At 41.6% G+C, this 21067-nt stretch overlaps 1 long non-coding RNA gene across 3 annotated transcripts in view; it reads left to right on the top strand.

Moving 5' to 3' along the window:
* Window positions 1-21067, top strand: part of LOC310704088 — a 33578-nt gene that overhangs the window by 980 nt on the left and 11531 nt on the right. For all 3 annotated transcript variants that reach the window (XR_014524564.1, XR_014524565.1, XR_014524566.1), the window contains exon 2: window positions 20433-20545. This is a non-coding gene — a long non-coding RNA (uncharacterized lncRNA). The remainder of the gene's footprint in view (window positions 1-20432; window positions 20546-21067) is intronic.

The following is a 21067-nucleotide window of genomic DNA, read 5'->3' as shown; positions in this document are numbered from 1 at the left end:
GTGTAATTCTGTTGGGTTGCTGCTTTGCTTTTTGGTAGCAGCTCCAGAGCCAAGGAATAGAAAGTCCATCGCTCTCCCAGATTGTCACTGGGGCAGTGCAAGCAGTTGTGTGGCTGGGGGTGGTTAGTGGCTCTGCTTCTCTCCAGTTCTCCTTGTGGCCACCACTGTCATCTCCCCTGCCCACCCATTCCTTCTCGTTGACTTTTTTTTTTGGCCGCCACCATATTAGCAGTGGCACCAATGGTTTATCCACTCCTCCCTCCACCACATCTTTATTGCTTTGCTCTGAGGAAGGGCCAAGTGAGTCCCTCCTCAGAGGGAAGAGGTGGAAAGGGCACTTCTTGCCTCACCAAGTCAGTGGGTGATGGCACTGGCAGCACCAGCAGCATTGGTGGCCGATAGTGATATGAGTGAAGGGCCAAGGCGTGTGCCAATTTGCCACTTCTCTCCCCCCCCCCCCCCCGCCATCTCCCACCCAGCCATCTAAGTGGTCTCATTACCTCTCATGATTGGGTCAGCCCTGTGCAGTTCCCTTATTTTCATTGGAGACACATCAAAGCCACAGAACAGAGCAGAGTGGACAGTAGAGGAGCAGGTTATGACTCCAAGAACATTCATGTGTACAAGGCTTAGGAGAGCAATGCATGTAAACACCTTACTGGAAACTCAACCAGATTATAATGTCTTGTTTCCAGTTCTAGGGTTTTCCTGCATTTCCTCTTCCACCACCCAAACTCCTTATTGCAGCCACAAGGACTAGAAAGTTTAATTAATTAAGATAGTATACTTAAACAGGTATTATTAGAGTGGCTTTCACACAAATATATATATAACAATAGCAAGCTAAAACAAATACATAATTCATTAAATAAGTAAATAAGCAACCCGACAGAATTGAAACAACAATCCAAAAGACATGGGGAAATAAAAGTTCACATCACAGCAGTTCTGCTGCTTCTCATGGGAAAAGTTGGTACTGACGAACACGTTCTGTTTCTAAAATCATTTTTCAGCCTGTCCTAAGATTTCAGAGCCCTTTACACTATACCTGGAGATAAACCTTATTCTGGTGTTGAGAAAATAGGATGGTGTATTAATGGCACCGTGACATGTTTTGATGTTGTACCCTAATTATCACAGTGAGAGTTGCACCAAACAATTGTCACAGTTGTTTCAAGAGCTTTTCCATAAGTGTGGTGTCCCCACTCCAGTATCTGTGTGTGTGTGTGTGTGTGTGTGGCGAGGCATAGCCAACCTCCTGACAGTGGTGTGACAGCTGTTTACTTGAACATGGTTGGAACGGTTGAACCGCCCTGAGACCTGAGGGTATAGAGCGGTATATAAATTTAAATAATAATAATAAATAACAGGGCAGTGGCGAGATCATGGTCATGTGATTGCATCAGTAGGATCACCGCCATTCTTGTGTTCTCACTGGTGTACCGTCACAGCCCCAACCTGACTACCATTCTGCCCTGTCCTGCTAAGCAGCATTGGGGGAAGTGTTGGAAGGGCAGCTCTACCCCACCTGTGTGCCACTACTCCTCTGCCACCTGCCTTTTCACTCATTGATATTTAATGTGGCAGAGGTCCCTTCTGGTGTCTGATACTGGTACAGCAACATCAAAATACTCTGCTGAACCATTGAAACACCATTGGGGCTGCCAGTCCTGCATTTCTGTTTTCTAAGCAGTTCATAGTATCCAGTCATTAACATCATACTGCCACACCAGTGAATGTATTTCACAAGCATCTCTAGAATTTTTCTTCTGCTGCTGAACAGACAACCCCTTTGGAAGTAGGTGGTGATAATCCAACTTTTGTAGGATTTATATGGAAAATAACTTTTTGGAATATGTGTCACAAGCATATCATCCAATCACAACATAGTGACTATGTGCAAAACGTAGCTTATAAGGCTTTTATAAACAGCATAATAGGGAATCAGTCCGCATGAATAATAGTAAGATAAGTAATGGAATATTCTAATTAAACCATTTACAGTTAAATGAAATGCCCAAATGAATACTCTTTCATTGGAGCATGCATGGGTTTCTTGCTCTATAAAAATAATAGTGTGGCCTCTGGCTCTCCTAAAGAGAAGGGAATAAGAAGATTCTAATTTAAGGGATAATTTTAAAATCAAAATAGGTAGTCATTCAAGTACAATCAAGAGTACTTACCGTTCAGTGTACTTTTAAAATATCCCTAACCTATACTTAGTGCTGGTTCCATGTTTTAGTACTCCCCTTGCATCCACTGGAGCCCCTTGATAGCTTACATATGCATGTGCCTGTTGAAGAATTTCCTCTTTCAATAAGCTTTACAAGTGGAGATTTTTGCTCCAATCTTTATCTGTATTGTATTTGAACTTTTAAAATATATATGTATTTTTAAACCTTTATTGTAATCCCCCCCGTATGCATTCTTTTCTATATGTTTTAATGAGATGCTTCAAAGGAAATTATTTATAAATTAAATAAATCATAATGATTTGCACATCTCTGTGTTTGCAACCGAAGCAGGCAGGTTACTATCTTACATGGACATCTTTGGTTCTAGGGTTTAGGTCATAAGGTAGTAAGGTATCAAGACTAGGTCTCCACAAGTTTTCTCTTACTTCCAGTGGTTTTGAATCAGGTGGCATCTCTGTTGCAGAGACAGCTCAGTGGTGGTCATCTGAATTGAACTGCTTTGCAACTGATTGTTCCAATTTTTCATTAAGACTGTAGATTTGTGCTTCCTAAAATATGTGTGTAGATCAGTTGTCGTTTTACACACATACTGAACATGTCATCATAGACATTTCCACTCAGCAATGTGAATTACATTGCAGGACCTGCAAGTGATGTTTTGTTTGATATAGTAAGGTCTTCCAGTCATAATATGCTTGAAGGTAACTGTCTCCCTCAGATAAACATAGGTGATAACCAATTTGCAAAGATGTGATCCAGGATTGCTGATTTGTGGTTTAAATACAGTTATTGATAGTACTCTGCATTGATTTGGAGCCTATGGAATACTATAGCAGAAGGCTTGCTGGCTGATTTAAAAAGACATTCCAGTTGCCTGAGAATGAGTTGTTATCTCTGTTTGCCAGGGTGTGTGGGTGTATTGATCATATATCCAGCCTCTTTATTCTATTTCCCTTTCCCACTCAGTTGTCATTCCTTCACTCTCCAATCTCTCAACATTCATTCCTTCCCGTTATGCATGGAATTATTTTGGAGTTCCCATTTTCATTTTCACCCTTGCACTGTACATTTTCACCCCTGTACTTGTGTGTACCTCAGCATTACCTTGAGTCTTCTGTACTTTTGTGCACCAGTGCTCTGGTTTTGGCTACATAAGCACAAGACAGCTCAAATTGGTACATCGATGATTTCCTTTAGGATTATGAAATTTGTCTTAAAATCATGAAGATGGCTGAGGCAGAACCACTTGTTATTTATCTTCAGTCTTTAGTTATTTAGCAGCTCTTTCACAGAGAATTTCAAAACTTTTGGCTGAAGAGCAAGTCCTTGATGGATTGTCATTCTCTGGCAATCCAGAGATTTCATGCAAAAGCACGCCTGGCAATGTGACCTTTTTCTGTTTTGTGAAGACCCAACCTTGGATTTCAAGCTATAGACAAAGAAAGCCTGCTTTAGTGTATATGGTTTGTTCTCCTTGGATCAGGACCTGTGTCTCCTTCCAACTTCTTGTCTGAAACACAAGTTATTTGAGGAATGAGGGCTACAAATTATAATCACTGGCAGGAAGCCAGCTTTATTGACATTCAGCCAACCCCATCAATCAATCTAAATCTTTATTTTCCCTTTTTGATGGACCAAAGGAGGGCAGGAAGATGTCAAGGGCCTCCTTCTGTTGACAGTTTTGACTCCATATTAAATGAGTGCATCTCAAGGTTGGCTGTCTTATAACATTGACTAATGAGCCATATATTCATTGGGGGCGGGGAAAGAAAAAATCTTGAACACAAAGAAGGTCACCGTCTCTTTTCCAAGACAGTCCTTCATAAAGGTTGTCAAGGTCTTTGGTAAACGAGGAGAGCTGAATGTCCTTCCTGCTATTAGACATGATTACAACTTGGCTGGGATCGCTTGCTGTTTTCATATTGAGCTCCATGTGACTCTTTATTAATGTTAATTGCTATTGGTGTTTTGTCCAAGAGGCAGTCGTGTACTGCATTCTTGGACAAATCGTGCACTATTATTTCTTTAAAAAAATGTATAATAGCCAATTTTAGAATGCAGTGATTTTTTGACATGCTTCCACATTTGAACAGAATCTTACAGGGAGGCAAAGGTCATGACTTTCTGTCATCCGTGATGTGGACAGATTGTACTCTAACACCATTTGTTTGTTTCTGAAACAAATAAGGGTCATTTCTATTTAAATCTCATTCGCAGGTTGTTAATATATTACTTGTGAAAATACTAAGCAAGGGAAATGAGAAGAGAGTGTGTGTTTCTTACTGCAAAAACAATTTATCACTTTAAATGGAAAACAGTGGCACCTAGAGCTGTATCGCTCTGATGTGGTAGAAAAGAGGTGCTGCCAGGAATGGGGGAAGAAATTAAATTCAGTTTACATTTAAAGGTGAACCTACCAAATGTACACTTTCCAAATCAATAATCAAACCAAAACATCCAGTCATCCTTTGAAATTTACACTTCTCTGATTTTTGAAACGTAGTTCTCCAGTCAAGTCATGTGTATACTGGTGTACATAAAAGTTGCAAATATTAGCATACACACACACACACACACACAATTTGCATTATATATGTTTTTCAAAAATCGGTACGTTGGCAAAAATTGCATACAAATTGTGTGTATTAGGAGAAATTTGCACTAAAATACAGATGAATTTTAATGAGAAATTTCTTTTAAAAGAATTCACAAACTGATGTGGAAATGCGGGGAACTGAACTGAAGATGGGGAAAAGTGAGAAACCAAAATTGCCAAATAGATCCCATCCCTAGGTCCCATCCAAATCTTTCTCCATAATACTTAGGTTTGACTTCTGTGAAACTTACCGTAAGCACATCACACCCTAGCTACTTTTGCACTAAGCCACACTACTTAATTTTGTCTCCAACATTGCCCCTAATAGCAGCATCATTCTATTTCTAAACAGAACTAAGCCTGTGATTCCAAACCCACTTATTATGGACAGAGGTATTACTGAAGAGGGAGACTTGTTTTGGAGTAAAGATGGTGATACTTGCACAACTATTTTAAATTAATGTAGCTAATATAGCATTTTTTCAAAGAATAGTTGACCAATACAGGGGTACCTTGGGTTACATATGCTTCAGGTTACAGACGCTTCAGGTTACAGACTCCGCTAACCCAGAAATAGTACTTCTGGTTAAGAACTTTGCTTCAGGATGAGAACAGAAATCGTGCTCTGGTGGCGTGGCGGCAGCAGGAGGCCCCATTAGCTAAAGTGCTGCTTCAGGTTAAGAACAGTTTCAGGTTAAGAACAGACCTCCGGAACGAATTAAGTACTTAACCCAAGGTACCACTGTAGTAACAATACATCTAAGTAGCTCATATGTATCTTAAGTTGCAGGTCATAGAGCCAGGAAGAAGATCTATGTCAGTTCTTCAGAGACACTTAACTTGTCAAAGCCTCATTAGGTTTAGTAAAAAAAAAAAAAAAGACAAAAGCAAAGGGGAGACACCTCAGAGTTGGATGCTCAGCTAAATCTGCAGGAGGCTATCAGTATAGGGGCTACTACTGAAACTGCAGATTGGAGGAGACCCACAAAGTATATATAGAGGAGATGGCTAGCCTGCTACCTGAGGCAGAAAGTAGGAAGATGGCTCATTTCGTGACTTACCATTACAAACCCCCAAGGCTTGACATCAGCTGGTCAAAGCACCTGCAGATTTATTCATGTATTTATTTCCATTTATTAATTGCTTCCTAGGAAACCTCCCAAAGTGATTTAACAATAAACGTAATTATAATTAAAAACAACCCTGGTTTTCTTCGCCAACTAGCTATCATGGCAGTTCAGGGAGTAAGAAACTGATGCCACAGGAAATTATAATATTGTTGCACACCACCCCAATCGCCAAGCAGTGTGAGATTCCAGAGGTTCCAGGCGCTTACCCAGTATTTGGTTTCCTTGAAACGAGGGCAAGCTTTGAGGACTTTGCCCATCCCTGGTACCAAACCTAATCTTCTGCATTAGGGTGTTTGATTTTCATCGTCTTGCATCTAAAACTGTGGACTCCTCAACAGAGTTTGGAGGACCTGTTTATGTTTTCTGCCGTGATGCTTCTTAACACCTTTCACTCATTTTAGGAGATGAAAGAATAAGAGAGATAACTAGGCAAGAACTTAAATATTCTTGATAGCCAGATGCTCCTTCATTTTGCATGCAGGGAGCTTCCAAGCCCTGTCAACTTGACAAATGAACTTAGTTCTAAATGTGTCCCTTGTTTACTTTAACAACAGAGTGTTCCAGTATTCCAAAGTGTGTGTTCCCTGGCTGCACTAAAAGCTAAGATCTGCTATCAAAAAGACTGTATATTTATTCATTGCATATATACTATTTCTGCTTTATTGCTCTCTGAAATTGTTGAAATGATTGCCATAAATCATGACATCACTGTTGTAGCTTTCCTTGCCCTGCCATCTGCATTCACAATCTTCTGAACCAGTTTTAAATAGGGCATTGATTCAGGGTACCAGGATGGAACCATAATATTCCTCCCATATTCTCCTGAAAATTGGGAGCGAGAGGGGACATACACCAAGCCTCTAACTGACATACGTATTGGAATCAACGGCAGCAACATAGTTTTATCCCAGGAAGAGAAAAGGGGAAATTCTGTACTACCATCCAATCTTTCCTATTGTGGTGGTCCTGAAGGGGCTCTGGATATGGTCATTTATCCATCTTCAGTTTTCTCTCACCTTTACAAGGGAGTAATTAAGGCTTAAAGGTAAAGGTACCCCTGCCCGTACGGGCCAGTCTTGCCAGACTCTAGGGCTGTGCCCTCATCTCACTCTATAGGCTGGGAGCCAGCGCTGTCCGCAAACACTTCCGGGTCACGTGGCCAGCGTGACAAGCTGCATCTGGCGAGCCAGCGCAGCACATGGAACGCCGTTTACCTTCCCGCTGCTAAGCGGTCCCTATTTATCTACTTGCACCCGGGGGTGCTTTCGAACTGCTAGGTTGGCAGGCGCTGGGACCGAACGACGGGAGCGCACTCCGCCGCGGGGATTCAAACCGCCGACCATGTGATCGGCAAGTCCTAGGCGCTGAGGTTTTACCCACAGCGCCACCTGCGTCCCTACAGCGCCACCCGCCAGAAGTAAGGCTTACTTCTGAATAAACATTCTTAGGATTGTGTGCTTAAGTTACATGTAAAATGCAAATATGAATCATGCAATTTTCCTGTGTGTGTGTCTCTTTGTGTCACCAACCCTAATTAAATCTGGTTAGGGGGTGAGAAGGAGGTCCATGCAGATCACTCACCTTTTGACAGTCCCAGCTCAGTTCTGGTCAACCCATTCAACCTGGGGCAATTTGAGTTTGCCTTAACCCAACCCGACTGTAGTACAATTGTATATTGGCTTTACGTTGTGCTTTAGAGAGAAACAAGCCACAAGTGCTAATCCAGACATCATGCTAAGCCAACCTTTGCCAACCTGGAATGCCCTACACATGCTGTTGTAGTACAACTCTCAGCAGCATGGCTGGCTGGTTGTAGTTCAACAATAATTGGAGGGCACCAGGTTGTTGAAAAAGTAGCGAGAGGGAGCGAAGCCATCAGAGTGAGTGGTGCTTTCAAAATTCCAAAGATTGGTGACCGCTAAAGTAACATTTCTTACCTTCGTCCTGGGCGTCCACAGGGCATGATAATGAGCACAGCTGCTCATGTGCAAGAGTACATAATTGTTTGAACCTTCCTTCTAACTACCGAAAATCCCGTATGCTTGAAATTCAGATTCCTTGCTACTGAATGTGAGGATCCCTAGATCAAAACCAATGTCTATTACAGAATTCTTTGGGTGTTTATCCAAAAGTCTGTAATTCCAGAGGTCTATTTTGTTTAACAGCTTGTAAAAACAAATATGTAAAGCTCTATAAAACTGTTATCAATGATCTGTGAAAATGATCAGTATAAAATATGAGGCATTAAGTACAAGAATTACCGGCACATTATCATTATACTCACTGATTAAATAATGCCCTGTAAGGAGGAATCTCGTAGGGCCAAGCACAGCCCAAATCTCTGCCAAGGCACAATCTGGAAAGGAGCCATTTCATCTCCAGGAAATGATCCTGCCAAGGGCTTGGACTCTTGACAGAGGGGCGAGGGCTCTCTTCCTAAATAAATAGCTTTCACAATCCATTTCACTAGCACAGATTCATAAAACTGGATTGGCTCCACATTCCAAAGCACATAACATTTCTGTATCATTAATTCCTCCTTGTTGAAGGCAGCAAAGAGGAATGAACGGAAAAACTCCAACAGGAATGTGTGGAATTTCTTCAAGTTCAACTTCATGGAGGATGAAGCTTCCAGTGATGGCCAAATGCTACTTCCAAGACCAGAGACACTGTGTCTCTGATATCAATCTCTGAGGTACAACAGTGGGAGAAGGCTGTCATGCTGAAGTCCTGTTTGTGGGCTTAGCATAGGCCTCTGATTGGCCACTGTGGGAAAGGGGGTTATGGACTAGATATGTCTTTAATTTTGAGTCACCAGTGCTCTTCTTGTGTACACTCCCAGTGAGCTACCATGTGGCTCACTTCATACTGTTAGGTTTGCTCCTCTTCCTGGTGAGAAGTTACATGAGTAGAGTACTTGCCCTGGTTTGGTTTCATTGAGAAAGAGATCACTGGCAGTTTTTTTTTTTTAAAAAAAAAATCATATTTATTGAAATTTCCAAAACTCAGAAAAGAAAAGAAAAGAAAAAAGAAAAAGAAAAAACATTTACATTTAAAACCTTACTTTCATTAACATCTTTCCAGGACTTCCCCCTCCCTCCCCCTGTTGTATTCCCCTTCCATTAATTTAGTTCCACAAGTTCTTACCCCAAATTTAAAACTTATTATGTTTAACCCAATATTCAATTTAGTTCATCTTATATAACCACTTTCCCTTTGAATTCCACCATCCTTCATCATTAAGAAAGTTTTTTTTCCCCCAAGGTCCACCCCAATTCCCTTCCACGAATTCCCTTTTTTAATACACACGTCAAGACAAGATAAAAAAAGATAAAGATTCAAAATATAGTTTTACACCCTTTGGATTCCAAATCTCCCCCCCCCTTCCCCGGTTTCAATTCCCCAGGTCCATCGGTCTATCTGCTATCAGCCTGGAGATCTCACGTCCATGACCGAATCTTTCTCAGGTCCACTTTGCCGGTTTTCTTGGTAGTCTTTAGCTTCAAACGCCCAATCTTAGAGAAGCCCTATCTCACAAAAGTCCATTTTTCTTCCATCCAGACCTCCATATTTAAAAAAAAAATAAAGCTCAAATTCTGTTTCTTAATCCTTTTGAGTCTGAATGTCCCAAATGCTCTGACTTCCAACTTAGTCCAGTTCTTGTTTCCCTTTGGCTCCTCCTTTATTCTCTTCCAAATCATCATCAGTCCTTTGTTCTCTTTCCTCGCTTTTCTCAGGTTTCTTTTCCTGTTCCGCTGCAAAAACATTCTAGTTCAAGATCACTGGCAGTTTATGGCCTTTTGTAAAACTTGAATTTATTTACCAATGTACAGGTTGAGCGTAAGTGAATGCAGAGCTTAAAATACTCCAATAGACAGTCACATCAGATATTCAGAGAGATCTGATTCAACACAGTAGATCTCTAGAGACAGAAAGCTTTCTGTGAAGACACTTTCCTGCATGTACAGAACCCAGAATTCTGTCCCTATCTCAACTGTTCTTTCTCTCTCTCTCTCTTTCTCTCCCTCTCACACACAAAAATACAAATCTAGGTTACAACATCCAAAATGTGTGAGGTGAGAGAAGGTGAGATATAGTTTTTCCAGTTCAGTACATCCCAGATTGGTCCTGTAACAAGAAGCAAATCTCTAACAACTATCTCCCATGGAAACACATCACCTTTTAATTTTGGAATTTTTTTGTTTGTCACTCCAATATGTGAAAATTATCTGTAACCTAATGGCAAAATCAATATAGTTCTTGAGGTCATTTTTGTTCCAGACACTTTGTGTACATTTTTTGCATACAGAAAGAAAATTTAATGACAAGTGTTTGAAATGTGGGGACATGGTTTACTACTCTGCAGGTATCATAGAAGAACTATTTTCAAGGTCTTTTCTGTGTAGATTCTGCATCCAAAAGTGCACTGCTTTAAAAATGTCACCCCTGAGGTTTGTGGCTGGTGTTCGAAACTCCCATTGTTCTAGGTGCATATTGCGACAGAGAATTTCATTAGTGCGAGCAGTATCTGAGCTCTGAACGCAGTACTGCGCCTAAGATTTCAGATTAAAACTGCAGAGTGGAAGGAAAGGAGGACCTTTTTCTGCCTCCCCACTTCCAGCTACTCTCTGAAGACTGGAGAAGAGTTATAAAAAAAAAGCTTGCCTAGACATTCCATTGTTGCTCCCATAACCTAGGTTTAAGGTGCCATTTAGCTCCTAGTTTTCATATCTCCATTTCTAACACTTTATGTCAGTTCCAAGGCTCTGGCCAGGGATTGTGTTAAGACCAACCCACAGTGATCATCCTCTTCACAGAAATAGGATAGTAAACCCAAGGCAAGATGGCTTAACCAGAGATGGGGAGTCTGTGGCCCTCCAGATGTTGCTATACTGAAGTTCTGTACAGAACGCAGAATTCTGCCAGAGTTCTGTTGGAGATGAGGTGGTTAACATATGCAACACCTTTATTATAACAGCTGCACTGGTTATTGTCGTGTTTCCAGAACTAGTTCAAAGTGCTCGTTTTGAACTTGTAAAACCCAAATGGGTTGAGTTCAAGCTTTTTTAACTAGACTGTCTGTACCCCTATTTCCTGTACTCCTAAGATCTGTTTTGCTGGTTCTCCTAGTTTGCTCACCCACTAGGTCAGTCAGGTGTGGGGCACAAGGGAGAAGAAGTACTGTATTGTGGTTCCATGGCCATGGAACTCTTCCCCACTCGTCTTGTGCCAGCTTTTTATGCTGTAGGTGTTTTCCGCATCACAAGTGTGATACTCATTTGCCCATCTTCTTCTGTTCCTTTACCAAATAGCACTTGAAGATAGCCCTCAGAGCCTTCATTGTAGCCTGGTCAAGAGGAAAGACCTATGAAGAAGTCCTCCTGGGGGGTTTGCTTGGCATCCCTTTCCTTTCCTTTGATGCTCACTGAGAAGCAACCAAAGAAGCAGCAGAGGAGGGGGTCAGAGTCGTATCACAATAACATTACTATTATTTGACTCCCATAGAAGGCTATGTTTTCTTCAATCTAGTTTTCTTGCATCACGAAGGTACCTTTTGTCTTTCCTGCCTCTCCCTGGGAAGGGCAATAACAAGCAAAGGAAATGAATTTGGAGTGGGCTTGCTCTTGCAATGCCTGGCTGCTTGGCAGTTAATACAATGTCAAAAAACTGTGCTGAGTATTATCAAAACTTCTAAGCTGTGGTAGGGTGTTTGAAAGTTGTTTGAACAAGATGTCCACCTTCTGGAACCTTCCGTCTTTAATTATACTTACATTTCACCAGCAAATAAAAAGAGATTGGCGAATTCTCTTGACTGTACTAGCTTGACTCACGCAAAAAGGATCAGTGCCTACAAATATTAATCCTTAGATACTTACACAAATAGATTGCATAATTTCTTTGGGCGTGAGTGAATTCCAAACATCTGTAATCTTCATGGGTTTGAGAACAAAATGAGGTAAAATTAGATTGAACTTTAAATAAAGCTAATGTTATTTCTCCCTCAGCTAATATTGCAGTGTTTCCCTCCCCTCCCACTTAATGTGGAGAAATAGATTAGTAAAGTATATGCCCTTGAAAAAAAATCTATATTGCCATGACTTCATCTAAAACTCTACTACTTTTCAGAAGCACTTCTACTCTCTGATCTTGGGAGGAAGACTTTTAGTTACATCTCCTGGTAGAACAGTGGTGTCCTTACCTAGTGAGAACAAGGCTGTACCCATATTTCAGTGTCTTTAGCTAGTGAAGTCATAGCAATGACTGGCATTTAGGAAAGCAGATAAGAATGTAGGAACATAAGAGCCTGCTGGATCGGGCCAATGGCCCTTATAGTCCAGCATCTGTTCTCAGAGTGGCCAACTAGATGTCTGTGGGAAACCCTCAAGCAGGATTCAAGCCAAAGAGTACTCTCTCCTCTAGTGGTCTCTAAACGCTGGTATTCAGACGCATTACTGCCTTTGGTTGTGGAGGCAGAGTATAGCCATCATGACCAGCAGCCATTTATAGCTTTCTCCTCCATGAATTTGTCCAATCGTCTTTTAAAGCCATCTAAGTTGGTGGCCTCTTGTGCAAGAGAGTTCCTTAATTTAACTGTGTGCTGCATGGAGAAGTACTTGCTTTTTATCTGTCCTGAAACTTATTTCAGGCTGCCTATTAGTCACCTTTTTTCTAAACTTAAAAGTCCTAAATGTTGCAACCCTTTTTCTTAGGGAAGTTGCTCAGGGGCGCCGACTTATAAAAAATACTGGGGGAGCCCGCGAAAGCTCATGAATAATAAATAAGCTCATGAATATGCAGATAAAGTGGCGCCGCCTCCTCGTGAGCGAATAGGGGAGAGCGTGCTGCGCCTATTAATCAGCTCCGAAGGAAATTGGGTGGAGCTTTTGCTCGGGAGGGAGGGCAGGAGGCATGCAGCCCGACCCTGTGCATTTTGGGCTGGGGGAGGGGCGGCGGTGGCGCTCTGCTGGAGGGGCGCCCGAGATTATTGGGGGGCGGAGCCCCCAAACGAATTTTTGAGGGGGCTCGGGCCCCCTCAGGCCCCATGGAGTCGGCGCCTATGAAGTTGCTCCATCTAGTTCTAGTATTATGAGACAGGGAGAAAAACTTTTCTCTTATCCGCTTTCTCCATTCAATGCATTGTTATCTTTCTAACATATTCTCTCTCTCTGGTTTTCTTCTGATTTTGCAAACATTTTAAAAATTACATTTAAAAAACGTCAGTGCAGGTAAAGTCCACCATTGTACTTATATTGCGGGAATGCAGCTGAGACTCGGTAGATACTTACATGAGTCCTTCAAAGTAACCAGGTGTTTTTTTTCTGAAGGAAGGGGGAAGGCAGTGTATGACAATCCCAAAGTGTAGTTCAGTGTTGTTAACCTAGAAAGCGCAGTCAGAAGGCTGTGAAGATGATTGTAGCAGCATTGCTATTAATTAAGGGCTGGAGGAGGTAAAAGGAGCCAGAGGAAGAAGGAAGGGTTCCAGCAATGAGTGGAAAGACATTATCTGGATGCCATGTCCACCCATAGGTGGACAGCAGGTCTACCCACTTGGGAACCAATAGAGGAGTAGGCCTGGAATACATTTTTTTCCAGAGACCCAGTCTACTGGGCCAACCTGCTCTCCATGAGTTACATATGTTTATTTAGATTATTTACTGCCCTGCCTTTCAGAAAAAATCCACCTATAAAGAGAAACTGAATAGTAAGGGAGAATGACCCGTTAAAGGCAATGTGACAGAACTGTCCTTTGGAATTCTTACACCTGCAAATTTCAAAATGGGGAACATCTGAATAAAACTGCATGAGTGACTTTGATAGTTGACCATGCAGAACACCACCACCAGTGTTCTGGGCCATATTCTGTCAGTGGAAGAACTGGGGAAGGATTTCTGCTTGTGCAATGCAGCTTTTCTCCCTGTACACCCCTGAAATTGGCTTGCTGGGATCGGGAGAACCCCAGAACCAGCAAATGAGCGGAGGGGGGAATTGTTCTCTCTGGCAAGCTGGACAGATTGGAATGTTTATTCATTGAATTCTACCTAATACGTCTGAACATCACCAATAGTTGCCAGTTCAGCTTTTTCACTGAAATCTCTAGGAAAGGTGACCCAATGATTTGCTTACGCAGTCGACTCCTTTGCTGAACTGCTTACAGAAACAATGTTTTTGTCTTGATGATTAACCTATCTTCCTGTAGTTTAATTTTCGTAGTTTTTTTGCTTTTTGTCCTATCCTGAGTGGCTGCAATTAGCAATTTGTACCACTTCCTTCTCTCTTCTTTTTTGAGATCCTTTTAGGTCTGTGAAAACTGCCAGCATATGCCTCCTTTAATCTTCTTTTCTCCAGGGTAAACAGACCCAGTTCCTTCAGCTTGTCTTGACACAACTTGCCTTGGAGACCTGTTCCTCTTGTGACACTCTCCTGAATCCATTCCAGCTTGTCTGCAGTCTTTCTCTGCAGATGCAAATTTATACAATTTTTCTCCAGACTGGTTTTATGTTTTTCCCTGGCTGAACTTCAGTGCATTTGACAGAAAAATGTTTAAAATGAGATTCGGAGAGGGGGAGTGAATAAAAAATAGTTCCAGCTTGTAGAATGTAGAAGAAACTAGGGAAATGTTTCCTACAGCTGTGTTTATTTGCTTTAAAATAATTTGCCAGATTTCTACTGCTGTAGTAAATAGTGATGGGGCTTCATGTGAAGCCTGCCACTTTTTGTCACCATCAAGAACAAAAGCTTGCAGATGTAATTGTTAATCAAAAAAGAAGAAAGAAAAACATTTCAAACAGTACAGGACTGCTGCAACTTTCTATAAAAATTGATTTATTGCACTTACTCTATGATGGGAGGCGGTTTGGTCTGAATGATATCTCTAGGAACGACCCCCCCCCCTAAAAAAATTCTGATTGTAAAGGTTTATTTGTTTTTTTATAATCGCAGAATAAAAGTTTACTGACAACCTCAGCAATACTATTAAGTAGCCCAGTAGAACATTAGTCAAGAGTGAAGATTTCTTTGTTTTTTGCAGGCACATCTTGAGGCCATCCAAAAGTGCCACCCGGTGTGACTGAACTCTAGAGCATTAACCCTCTCCGTCCCATCTGTCTTTGGTGCTGCTTAGGGTATTGGGATCTGTAGCCCTTCAGATGTTGTTGGACTACAACTCCCATCATTCCTAACCATGGGCTACATTGGCCAGGACTGATAGGAGTTGGAGTCTAACAACATGTGAAGGGCCACAGGTTCCCCAGTACCTAATGTAAAATGACTCGGATGAGATCTAGTCTTTGCCAGTATGTAAGTATAATTTGAAACTGCTTTTCTTCTGCTTCAAACCTTTAAACTTTGTCATGATCTCACCAAATGTTGCTTTGATTATGTGGAAACCGCCCAGAGTGGCTGGGGAAACCCAGCCAGATGGGCGGGGTACAAATAAATTATTATTTATTATTGATTCCCCATTAGCTGCTCATTCAGTAGGCTTGAGCAGAAATAGAGAGGAGTGGATTTTTGCTCTTAGATAGAAACAGAGAGTGTTGTTGTTGTTGTTGTTGTTATAGACATATCCTGAGTGCATCTTGTTCCAGGTCTTAGGCTGTGACTTTGCCCATTCAGACTCTTATATGTGCGCCACCCATCTTGATAAACCTTGGAAGTATAATTTTTGCAGAAATTAAAGCATGTAGCTCTTGCCAGCAACTGGCACAAAACATTCCCATCCTAACTAACCTTCAAAACATACAGTGTTCCCATACAAGGAATTTATAAGCATGTCTATTTAGGTGATCTGACATCAGACTGGACAATAAAGTGATTTAAATGGAACAATCTATTGCTACTGCTTTTAGACAAAATGAGTTTATGGTGATTAATTGCTTTACTGTAAGGATAAAAGGTGCTTGGACGTAGTTGGCCACTTAAATGTGCTCTGTTCTTTATAAATTCACCCCGCTTCTCCCCTTTAATTAATTCAAGAAATAACCTATTTTAATATAAGATACGTGAAGGATGTTTTAAAATGAAGAGAGGCTTCACAACCTAATTGAGGGAGTGATATGAGAAGCAGAAGGTGTATTGTGTGTGTGTGGAACAATCCTGTGTCCTTTCAAACTTGTAGTAGATTTAAGCAATCTTTTTCTTCTTCTCCCTCTTTCCTAAGCTCATGGCAAGCTCTTCAGGCTGCTTCAGCCAATACAAAATAGCAATTTAATTAATGCCCTAAAGACTTGGGCTTGTCTTTCTCAAACAGCAGCTCTTCATAACATAAGGCAAACCCATTTGAGCAAGAGGTATTGCCAGGTTTGAGGGGGGGGGGCTGGTCAAGGTGACCACCCACTTCCCAGTGCTTACCTATCTGCTCATCCATGCTTTATTTCCTTGCCACTAATGCACCACTTTTCCCACAATGCCCTCATGCTCTCAGTTCTCCTATCTCATTTTCTCTTTCCCTAGCAAGCTCGTCCCAGAAGCCTGCCTACTAGCTCCTAAAAACATGAGGTAACCACATCACTGCTTGATGAGCCTGCCAGGCCAAGTGCACCTTCTCCTCACCGTTGCTTTGAGATTTGGATGTACCTGTTTTCTTTAATGTAGCAAATAAATCCCTGTAACAGATAGGTAGCTGTGTTGGTCTGCCATAGTCAAAATAAAAAAATTCCTTCCAGTAGCACCTTAAAGACCAACTAAGTTAGTTCTTGGTATGAGCTTTCGTGTGCATGCACACTTCTTCAGATACACAGTGTGTATCTGAAGAAGTGTACATGCACACGAAAGCTCATACCAAGAACTAACTTAGTTGGTCTTTAAGGTGCTACTGGAAGGAATTTTTTTATAAATCCCTGTAAGGCAGAGCTGCAGCAGCAGCAGCAGCAACTCAAGACAGAGACATGCTCTGTTTGTGGAGAAGAGTCCCTTTAGCCATTTTTAGAAGTGGTTGTATAGCAAGCTAGAATCCAGCACATCAAACCTTTGGGAAATGCATCTGTTTTGAAGGGGAAGCTAAGCTGAAACCCATTGGTGAACCCCTCTCTCTGGGAGCGGGTATGGAAAATATATTCTCCTCCCGAAGTTGCCTGACCCCATTGCTCATTTTGGCTGGGTTAAAGGGCTTTGGGATTCCAACCAACATCTGGAGAGCCACAAGAGTCACACCCCTGAGATAAGTGAACAACTGAGTTGCGCCTTCCATCTTACAAAGATAGCAATATCAATCCTTCAGAGATAGACTCTACCCTGGAGAAAGAGGTGTTGTTGCTGTTGTTGTGGCTGTTGTTATTATATTTGTATACTGCCCTTCATCCAAAGATCACGGCGTGGTTCACAATATAAAAATACAAAATACCACTGCAAAAAGCCCTGTTTCTTGTGTTGCCGCCTTTTACCCCTCCCATGGGGGCGGCACACAAAGATGGGCCTCAGATAATGATTGCAGGGTCCGGGTCTGTTCATATGGGGAGAAGTGGTCCTTGAGGTGCAATCCTGAGCCAATTAAGGCTTTATAGGTCAAAACCAGCACTTTGAATTGGAAACTAATTGGTAGCCAGTGCAGTTGGACCAGGGTTGGCATTATATGCTCAAACCATCTTGCCCCAGTGAGCAACTTGGCTGCTGAATTCTGCACAACGTGAAATTTCTGAACTGTCTTCAGAGGCAGCCCCACATATAACATGTTGCAGTAATCTAACTCAGAGGTTGTCAGAGCATAGACGACAGAAATTAGACTATCCCTGCCCAGATGTGGCGCAGCTGGGCCACCAGCCAAAGCTGATAGAAGGCACTCTGCACCACTGAGGCCACCTGAGCCTCAAATGATAGCAACAGACCCAGAAGTACCCCCAAGCTGTGTATCTGCTCCTTCAGAGGGAGTGTAACCCCATCAAGAGCAGGCAACATCCCACCCATCTGGTCTAGGGAACCACCCACTAACAGTGCCTCAGTCTTATCTGGATTGAGCTTCAGTTTGTTGGCTCTCATCCAATTGATTTCCAAGGCAAGACAAAGGTCCAGCACATCTACTGCCACTCTGGAAGATGTAAAGGAGAAGCATATTTCTGACAATGTGCTCTAAAACTTTGGATGACCCCGCTCAGCGGTTTCATGTAGATGTTACATACAGGATAGATTGGCACCCTAAGGAATGTCCAAGCTAACATTTTAATGTTGCAAGTGTTACCTCAAAGCTAATGAAGAGTGACAGCAACCACACTTTTCTCCCTCCCTCCTTCTCTCCGTCTTGCAGGCAGGCAGGCAGGCAAGTTGACAAGTCTGCTAGCCCACACTCTCTGCAAATTGCTGTCCTAGCAAGCTCCGTTGAGGCTTCAGCTGCCTAGCATTTTAATTTTAAATATTGCTAGAGCCAGGGCGAAAGTAGCAGTGAATTCTACCATTCAGGTACCAGCTTTAGGGTTGTGGGGTCAGTGAGAATACCGGAGCAGCAAGCCTTCTCAACCTGCCCTGTTGCTGGTTTCATTGGCCCTGCAATACCAAAGGTTGTGTTTGATTGGCGTAGCTTCCTGCCAGTGTTGCCTTGAGAGTAATTTTAAACCTTAGCGGTGGATGCATTCATTTCTTTCATTGTGCACTGAGGAATCTTAGGGGTTGTTTGGCGTTCTGTTGGGTTGCACCGCACCCTGGCCCTATACCCAGTAGCCCAGAAAGTGTGCTCATAGTGGCCAGGTAACAGAAACTGAGACTGCCCTAATCAGCTGCTTGCCATGGAAAGAGCTGAAGATTGTATCTAATTTTTGCTTACCTACCTAAACAGTTCATCAGTAGCGATAGGGGGATTTTAAAATAACAAAAAACCAGCTAAGAATGTGAACCCCTGACTCTTGGATTGGGGTAAGGTGCAGTGTGTGTGGGGCCCCTAGCTGGGTTGGGACATCTGATCTTAGACATCATTGCTTTTCTTTTAGGAGAATTAAAAAAAATAGACTTCTCAAGTGAAATTAATATTTTGTGCACATATTGATAAATAAGAGCAGATCTTTATGAGGTGATGAGGTTCAGGGCCAGATGGAGGATCATAATGTCCCAGACAAGGGGAAGTACCTCTTCACATAACAATGAATGCTTTGTGACATGCTTTGTTTTAATTCATAACTAATTATCTAGAGATGTACAAACCTACATTTTTCTTGGGAACCAGCATAGCATTTAAGGATTTGTTAATTCTGGAGAATGTGGAAAACTAAAATGCTGCAACTAACGAAAACGAATAGGGGAAAATCTCATTTATTTATATAATACTGATTAAAGAAAGAAGTTTTTGACTATTGCCATCACGATGTTCATGTCCTTGACTGCTACCATAACATGACAATTATTTTAAACCCTGGAGGACTGGAATATAAATCTAGTTAATATAATTTATGATAAAAGCATAAGCTAACAACCCAAGGATTTTGTCTCTTTCAATTTATTCAGTTCAGAAATCCAGATCAGGCTGTTTGTTTTCTCTTTCAGAAGACGAACATAAATTAAGAAGATTTAGAAAGAGAAACAAAATAAATGTCCCATTCATTTAAGTACTTAAAAAACAACATATTTCTTTCTGGACATGTCTGTTACTTGGAGCTTTGCCATTAGTACAAAATGAAGCATGCATGTTCATTAAAGAAAAAGTAATGTGAAAATATACTTTTTAATATATCTTTGGTTCTGACTTAAGTTTTGTTTTCATTAAGCATTTAAACAATATTTTTCTTCGCCGGCCTAGATTTCATGTTTCATGTGACACACATAAAAACTTCTCCAGGCATCCAGTTTCAAAGGGCCAAGGGACCAAGCACAAGATAAGTCTGGCCTCCTTGATGGTGAATAATACCTGACACACATTTCCCAACCAGCCTTAGTCTGGCTGCCTTATTCATGGGTAGGGTTTCCAAGATGGGAAACCAAAATGTTGGTCAATCAAGGAAGCTTTCCCAGGAAAGCTCTACACAGAGGCAAAGCAGCCACCTTCAAAATAATGTCAAATACAGTGGTACCTCGAGTTACATACGCTTCAGGTTACATACGCTTCAGGTTACAGACTCCGCTAACCCAGAAATAGTGCTTCAGGTTAATAACTTTGCTTCAGAATGAGAACAGAAATTGTGCTCTGGCGGTGCAGCGGCAGCGGGAGGCCCCATTAGCTAAAGTGGTGCTTCAGGTTAAGAACAGTTTCAGGTTAAGAACAGACCTCCGGAACGAATTAAGTTCTTAACCTGAGGTACCACTGTATGCTTTACAGTTTTTTTCAGAGATGGAATACTGGAACATGTTATTATGGTAGCGCTTCACAAATACAACTCCATGCATGGCAAAATGCCACAATGGTGGGGGTGGGAAAAGAACTAAGGACTATGATATGTTAGAGGCATGTATAAAGCTAGTCCCCTCCCCCCCAAATCTACTTTATCTTGTGTACAAAGATGTGCTAAGCACATTCTGCTTGGAAGAGCAACTAAGTCACTACGACCTGAGAGATGGTGCATCATTGTGTAACTATCTTAATTTGTCACTTTTCAGAAAATCAGATGAGGAAAAAAAGAATGGCAGCATTCATCCCATAAAAACCAAGATTTCACAAACTGATGTGTTTTGGCTGTTAACTTTTACCTTCCTGTCTCAGCTAGAAACAGGTAAGAATTAAATGGTATTTCTGTAGGAACTGCTTTTAAAGCTCAGAACTTTTATCTCAAACTCACATCTTGAAGCGATGACATGTCACCACAGTTGAGATATTGAAATGCTAACTGAAACTAAAAAACTTTGAGAATGAAAGCCATGGTAGGAAGAAAAGGATGGCAAATTAAAACTGTAGGCTAATAGGCATTTTGTGCATTTGTGAGTGGTTGTGTTTAAATAATCAGAAATGGCTACAACTAGCAAATTGGAATTAAGAGTGCTGGATAAGGCCATAAGAATATAAATGTATGATAAATTAATCATGTAAACCTAGCCAGATCCCATCTTCTACACCAGACATGATTAATTTGTAATGGGCAACATCCATCTAGACATGACTATGTAATAATTTAACAGTTCAATTACCGTGTATAAGAGATTGACTTGAGTGACAGTGTCTGCCACAGAGTTTACGGGGTGAAAAGTTCAGGGCTTGGTTGAATGCAGTTATTCTGGTACCTGCAGCTCTTCAGACC

This window comes from Podarcis liolepis (genome assembly GCF_965112155.1).
Source record: "Podarcis liolepis genome assembly, chromosome: 3".
Lineage (NCBI taxonomy): Eukaryota > Metazoa > Chordata > Lepidosauria > Squamata > Lacertidae > Podarcis > Podarcis liolepis.
Note: the sequence above shows the minus strand (reverse complement) of the source record. Positions and strands in the feature narration are given on the sequence as shown.